Genomic DNA, 6998 nt, shown 5'->3' with positions numbered 1-6998 from the left:
CTTTGTGGGGGTTGGTCTGTGCGGGCGGCTTTGCGGGTCCCCCCGTGGCCCGACTTGTTGTGTTGGTACCTCTGCGCCACTTTCACTCATTGTCTCTCCTTTCGGGCATGTACGATACATGCCATTCTACCTTTTGTTCTCTTGTATTATTTTCATTCGATGGCTGAAGAGCTCCATTGTTGAGCTGATGGCCCGCTTTCCCCCTTCAGGGGAAAGAATGAACATAACCTACTATAGGATAGGATAGGCGCACCATAGCTCTGGTTTCCCTTCAAAACGAATAAATCTTTCGCCTTTTACTAAAGATTTCCGTGGAGGGGAACATTTTGATGAGTCTTTTGAACAATTTTTTGTTTGGTCCAGCCGTTAAGGCGGACCTAAGATAGTAAAGAAACAAAAACTAGCAGTAGTGCAGACGATACAATAATTACAGCCCCTGCCATGACAGGAACTAAGAACAGTAGCGGAAAAGCTCTGTCCAGGAGCAAAAGGGCTTTCTTTTAAATATTATTATTATTATTGTTACCGAGTTTTGGTGGTAGGTAGAGGTGTAAGAAGGTGCGGGCGTGAATGGGTCTCAAACTACGGAATCAAAGTTAATGTAAAAGTTAACAAGGTTATATTTCCTTTTCAATATTAAGTAATAACAAAGAACAGGTACTTAGTAGCCGAAACACAATTTGAAATGTACAATTACAGGGATTACAGAGTTTGGGCTTCGAGCCCTGAGTTCACAATTTTTGAGCAACTAGCCCAACTTTCCGATATACAAATTTTAACAAAGGGGCAGAAGACCCCAATCAAACCCTGGAGCACTTGCTCCAAATTACACAGTAAAGCCTCCTCGAGGCATACAACACTCCGTTTCCAAAAGAGCCACACACTCTTTAATTTAAGCCTCTCCTAGGCCACACCAAACTCCACCTTCAAGTTGTCCTCAACGGACATAAACACAGGGGTAAAATACCCAATCTACTGAGGTCTATTAAATGAAAAGCAGGTTAATTGAATGACCTCTAAAACAATTTGAGAGGAGGCGAACTTGCACTCCTAATACACTTTGATTTTAAAACCTACTTTGGCACTAGGCCGTTATTACAAGGGCTAATCCCATACTACAGAGGTGACTTAATAGCAATTTACATTACATTACGGAAGAATTGATTGAGAGAATAAGTTCACCTCAAGACGATGTGAGTGGGAGCTCGAGAGGGTTAAGCACTCTCTATCCCGATATGTCGTTTTAAAATAGAATAGATACCAGTTGTTTTTACATTTTAGGAAAAGGTTACATGGTTGAACGCTTAGAACCCGCCCCGAAAGTTAAACTGCTGAGCAAGAAAAGAAAAATTTTATTAATCGGCCATTACCTTATTGTTGACCGCCGCCGAGGAAAGAGGCGCTTCCCGCCTCCTGCTATGTACTTAATACACTGAAAGATGGAACAGAAGTGGCCCGGAGACCCTAAAATCAGCAGTTTATATACTCTCGCGGAAGTTTCTAGGCGTTAGGGGAATGAAAACACCCGCCCACAATGTTTTTATTGGATAGGACCCCGCAACAGATACAAGTTGGGGGAAGATACACCAGATTGGTCAGAAATTACTAAAAGAAATTCGGGATTGGATAAATCTAAAACAAGGGGGAAAAGAGGGGTATACAGCCAACTTAAGCAATAACAGAAAGAAATTTAACAAGAAACAAACTTTTGAAATAAAATTTTCTCCAACAAAATAGTTCTTTGACTCCGCACTAGGGTGCGCTATTGTTGATCTTCAGTAGTGTACTCTAGAAGAGAAAGTTCACACTTCTTACTTCAAGCGAAACAAAAACACCTCAAAAGTGACACAGTTCAAAAACTCAAAATTTTCCACGTGGTGACATCTTCTGAGAAAGTAGAGAATTAATAGAGTAGATAAAGTTCAACCTTCCTCCAGAAGAGGAGTTTCAACTGGCGCAACTTTTAAATAAACGGTGTAGAGGTGTACCGCCCGGTACAATTATTATTAACGTACACGCACAAATATTGGTTAACATTGCAGAGAGAATAGAAACATACTTTTATGGGTAGGAAACGACGATAGAATAAAGAATATTAAACTTACATTTGTTTTGTTTTATAGTGGGCTGATCACGACCGTACTGCAAAAGAAACATTATGAAGCAAAGACCAGTAGAGGAAGCGAGAGCCTCCCCGGAAGTGAAGTGAATTTGGCGGGATGAACCTGATTCTTGCTAGTGAGAGAAGAGGGTTCTGGAGGCGCTAGTGGTAGTTACAAGGTCGCAGTGTTGACAGTTTGACGGCCGAGGACAGAGGAGGAGTGCGCTCCGGCCGCCTGGGAAGGGAGGAGTCTCTTTGAAGAGTTGCATAGTTTAGGCGATGTGGGCTCATTTGACGGCGTGGCGCAGACAGGCCATTTTGCGCAATCTGTTGGTGGAGCAGGGGAAACTATGAGGACGCGCGGCGAGGTTCCTCGCCCCAGTCTTAGCCGCCAGGGTAAGGAAGGAACAGTTTACGATTGGGTTGACTCCTGCGAATACGCCAATAATATTGTAGGTATCTCGGGCGGGTAATTGTTGGTAGTCGACAGTGCGTTCGCGCTGGGTGTGTGTGTGTGTGTGTGTGTTTCCGTGCAGAGTTCGATTCCCGAGTGGCTCGTTTTTGTTGTTGTCTTCCTCCCAAAGGAAAGAGAAATAAATAAACATCGTGGTTTTTACGTAATACCGTGTTTAGTGAAAATGGAATAGCTACAAGGAAGAGCAACAACGGTGTCTTCTATGGAGACCAGGAAAACGAAATACATATCGTTGGCGGTTCAAAGTAACAGTGAGGTGGAGTGCTGCATTGGATTGTAATCTCTCGCATGCAAACAGCGTTATCATACTGTTCTTAAGGAAAATTAGCTTGGCGCACCATACTCCCTATAGATTGTCGCTTAGTGGATGGATTCACGTGTTTCTTTGGTCTTTTCTAGAACCTTCGAGTATAATCCAGTGGAAGCTTCGTCATATCTTCGAGAACATTGGAGTATTTCTTTCTCCACCAGGACTCTTCCAGACTTTTCGATGGCTTCAGCCTCGCTACCGCCTCCGTCGCCAGAGATGGAGTCTGAGCAAATTAAACAAGCTCGTCTTTCTCCTGGACCTCTGGGAGACCGGAAAAAGATCTGTGGAACAACTGTGGCTTCTAACTCTTCTGGTTCTACTTACACTGCTTCCAGTTCGGCCGGTACTCAAGTCTCTGGCATCACACGCTTGGCTTCATCGGCGGACGGTGCCATGGCACCTCGCTCTACTTCACCACAGCCCCTGCCATCGCCTCCGGATCATTATCGGCCTCCCAACGTCCGCAGTTATTCTCACGCGGCGAAGAACCCGGCTCTTGCTCCAAATATTCGTCAGCGTAGCTTTGAGCATCACATTCACATTCCACCACCTACGTTTTACATCGTGAAACTGCAGCACATTGATCCTGATAAGGCCAACACCCGCTCCATTTACCAGCTTCTCAAGACCTTCACCCCGCAGCATCTAGACTTTGACATTGAGATTCAACGTACCCGTGAAGGGGATTTTCATATCAAGACTAACAAGCCTTTCTACCACCATCTCACCGAGACTATTGGGCTGGCCCACTTCGGCAGTCGCGTCAGGGCCACTAACATGACGCAACAGGCACCACCTCGCCGTACTGCACCACCTGCCCGCCGGCCACCACTCCATTCCGTTGTGGCTTATGGCGTCGATCGTGACTGGACGGATGATGAGATCTTTTCCCAACTCCAGCTTGGGGGCCACTTGGTGCACGAGGTGATACGCATCAAGAACGACCGCGGACCCACCAGCCTCGTCCGCATCTTAGCTGCTGACATCGCTACCTTAGACGCCCTCCTACGGGATGGCGTCGTCATCTATGGTCGTCGTCATCGCATCGAGCCCTCCCGTGCCGCGCCGCCGCAACGCATTCGTTGTACCCAGTGCCAGCGTTACGACCATCCTCCTGGCCAGCCCTGTCAGCACCCACAGGTATGTGCAATTTGTAGTCAGGAACATTCGACTAATAGTTATTCTAATAAGGCGATTCCTAAGTGTATTACGTGTTCCCAACCTCATCCTACCTTCTCTTACAAATGTAAATCCCGTCCCGCTCCCGACTCCTCTCAACCTGAATCAGTCATTCCTGTCGTTTCCCAGGACCTTCCCACTCCCTCCCACATTACTTCTCTCCCCGAAGTTTGTGCCGAGAACATCATTCGTTTCGTTACGATGGTGCTCCAAAGTATCCTCTCCTTCCACCGCCCACTTATCCTTAGTCAGGTCCAACTTGCCCCGCGATTGGTTTTTAATGCCCACCTGGATGTCACCAATGCGGGGAATAACATGCACTTTGCATTTTTTCCCCTTAGTGCCGTTCCCCTAGTGGGATGACATGTTCACTCTTTATTTTACTAACATTTGTTCTCTGAATTCCAATCGCGCGCTTTTGCACCTATCCCTCAACCTGTATGACCCGGACATTTTCGTTTTAAACGAAACGTTTCTTCGCACCCGTCTTCGCCCTCATTTTCCTAAGTACACTTTTCATCGCGCTGATCGTATATATGAAACACGTGGCGGTGTGGTCATTGGCACGAAACGCCACATTACCACTAAACGTTATTATTATCAATTTCGTGATAATTTTCGGGAATACTTAATTCTTGAAACCTTTCTCCCGAACCACACCACTATTGTAATTGTTACGCTCTATTTGCCCCCTCGAACTCCACCCCCTATTGATTTTCTTCACTACATTGACTCGACCTTTACGAACTACATCTTTATTGCTGATATTAATATACACTCTTATAATGTTACTCAATCTTCCGCTTTCACGACGTTAATATCTGAAATCCGGGGCATACAGGTTCCTTTTCCTTTCCCCACCCGCCCCGTCTCCCAAACCACTCCCGATGCCCTTGTCCTGTCCCCTTCCTTGTCCACTTCCATTACCATTGATAAATGTCTCTATTGATTCCGATCACCTCCCTGCTCTTCTTACTTTTTCTAACTTTTCTTATTCCACCCATCTCCCCCTTTCCCGAACCCCTCCTACCCGTCGTTTCACTCATGCCAACTGGTCCGCATATCGTACTACCATTGATAACCTCCTTCATGCGTTTCCTCCTCCCACGTCTATGCCCATTTTACTTTCTCTCATTTCCCAAGTCGAACATGCCCTTCAGGTTGCCGATCAACTTCATATTCCCCGTCGTTCTTTTCATCCTACAAAGCCCCCTATCCCTCCTAAAGCTCTTGTCCTTTTGCAGCTTGCACATGATTACTACCTTTCCTATCTTCCAACCCGGGACCCTACCACCCTCCTTGAACACCGTCGTACACCTCGCCATGCACGATCGTATATCAAAGCTCTCAAACGAAAATTCTTGATTACTGCCTGTTCTTCTCTCCCTGACTTGCAAAACTCCCGTGCATTTTGGACTACCTTTCATCGCTTGACGAAAACCCGCAAACCCCTGCCTACTTACCCTATCCATACTTCCACTCATACTCCTCTTACTAACAAAGATAAAGCTGATGCATTTGCTGACTATTATTCTCAGGTGTTTTCTCCTTCTTCTTCTCCCCAGTTCATTCACCCTGACGACCCTACGATTCAGCAATATTATGACCCCGCCCTCCCTCATCTTCAACCCTCTTTTGTTCATTTTGGTGACGTGGACTATACTCATCCTCTAAACGCCCCCATTACCCCTCATGAACTTCATTCTTACCTTCGTCACAAACGTAACACTGACCCCGGCTCCGATCATATCACTTGTCATATTCGCGAAGCCCCTCTCTCTCTCTCCACCATGCTCTCTGTTCCATTTATAATACTCTTCCCTATACAGGTTTTTACCCCGCCCACTGGGGACATGCTCTTATTCTCCTGTTTCTTAAACCTCATAAACCCCCTTCTGCTCTTACATCTTACCGCCCTATCTCGCTACTCCCAGTTCTGTCGAAGATCTTTGAAGGCATTCTGTGTCGTCGCCTCTCTCGCTATCTTCATTCTCTCAATCTCCTTCCTACTTCTCAAACTGGTTTCCGTCCTCATTTTTCTACTCATGACAACCTTTTTCATATCATACCTTCACTCTTCGTCTTCCTTAAAACCCACCGACCGGCTGCTCTGGTTTGTCTTGATGTAAATAAAGCCTTCGATTCCGTTTGGCATGCGGGCCTTCTCTACAAACTCCGTCACCTTCCTCTTCCTGTCACGATCATTCGTTTTCTATTTAATTACCTCGCATGTCGCACCGCGACAATTCTTATTCGTGGTGCTCGCTCTTATACTTTCCCTCTCACTTCTGGTGTTGTTTAAGGCTCCCCTCTTTCCCCCCATTCTCTATATTTTGTTTACTTATGATATTCCCCATCCTTCCCCTCCCCTTCGTTTATATCAATATGCGGATGATCTGGCTATTCTTGCTTTTAGCCGTACATTTACCTCCCTTACTACTCTTCTTCAAACGTATCTCAATACGTTGGAGTCTTGGTTCAATTCTTGGCACCTCACTCTTAACCCTAATAAAACACAATTTATTGTTTTTCGCCTTAAATCCCGCCTCCGTCCCATTAGTAACCGTATCCGCCTGACCTTGTACAATGTTCCTCTTGTTGAAACCAAATTACTTACTTATCTCGGTATTTCTTTTCAAAATAATTTCCGTTGGAACTACCACCTTGATGCCATTCACCGCAAAGCCCTCTCCCGTTTCCGCGCTCTTCGTTCCCTCATCGGCCCCTCGTGGGGCTTGAAGCCCCGCCATCTCCTTACTATTTATAAATCGTTTATTCGCCCCCTCATCACCTACGCTTCCCTGACCTGGCTTACTGCCTCCTCTACAGACTACGCTGGTTTACCTCCCTTCGATCGATACGCTCTCCGTATCGCATACCGTCTTCCGTTTGATACTCCTGCGCACTTTCACTCTCTTTATAGCTTTCCCTCC

The 6998-nt window shown here is 46.0% G+C and overlaps 1 non-coding gene across 1 annotated transcript; it reads left to right on the top strand.

Annotated features, from left to right (window-relative positions):
• Positions 1-255: 255 nt before the first annotated feature.
• LOC136872852 (U5 spliceosomal RNA) lies at positions 256-376 on the top strand. Its single transcript, XR_010860011.2, has one exon. It is a non-coding gene; the product is annotated as a U5 spliceosomal RNA (small nuclear RNA).
• Positions 377-6998: the final 6622 nt, after the last annotated feature.

Source organism: Anabrus simplex, chromosome 4, assembly GCF_040414725.1.
Source record: "Anabrus simplex isolate iqAnaSimp1 chromosome 4, ASM4041472v1, whole genome shotgun sequence".
NCBI lineage: Eukaryota > Metazoa > Arthropoda > Insecta > Orthoptera > Tettigoniidae > Anabrus > Anabrus simplex.
This window is presented reverse-complemented; position numbering and strand designations above follow the sequence as displayed.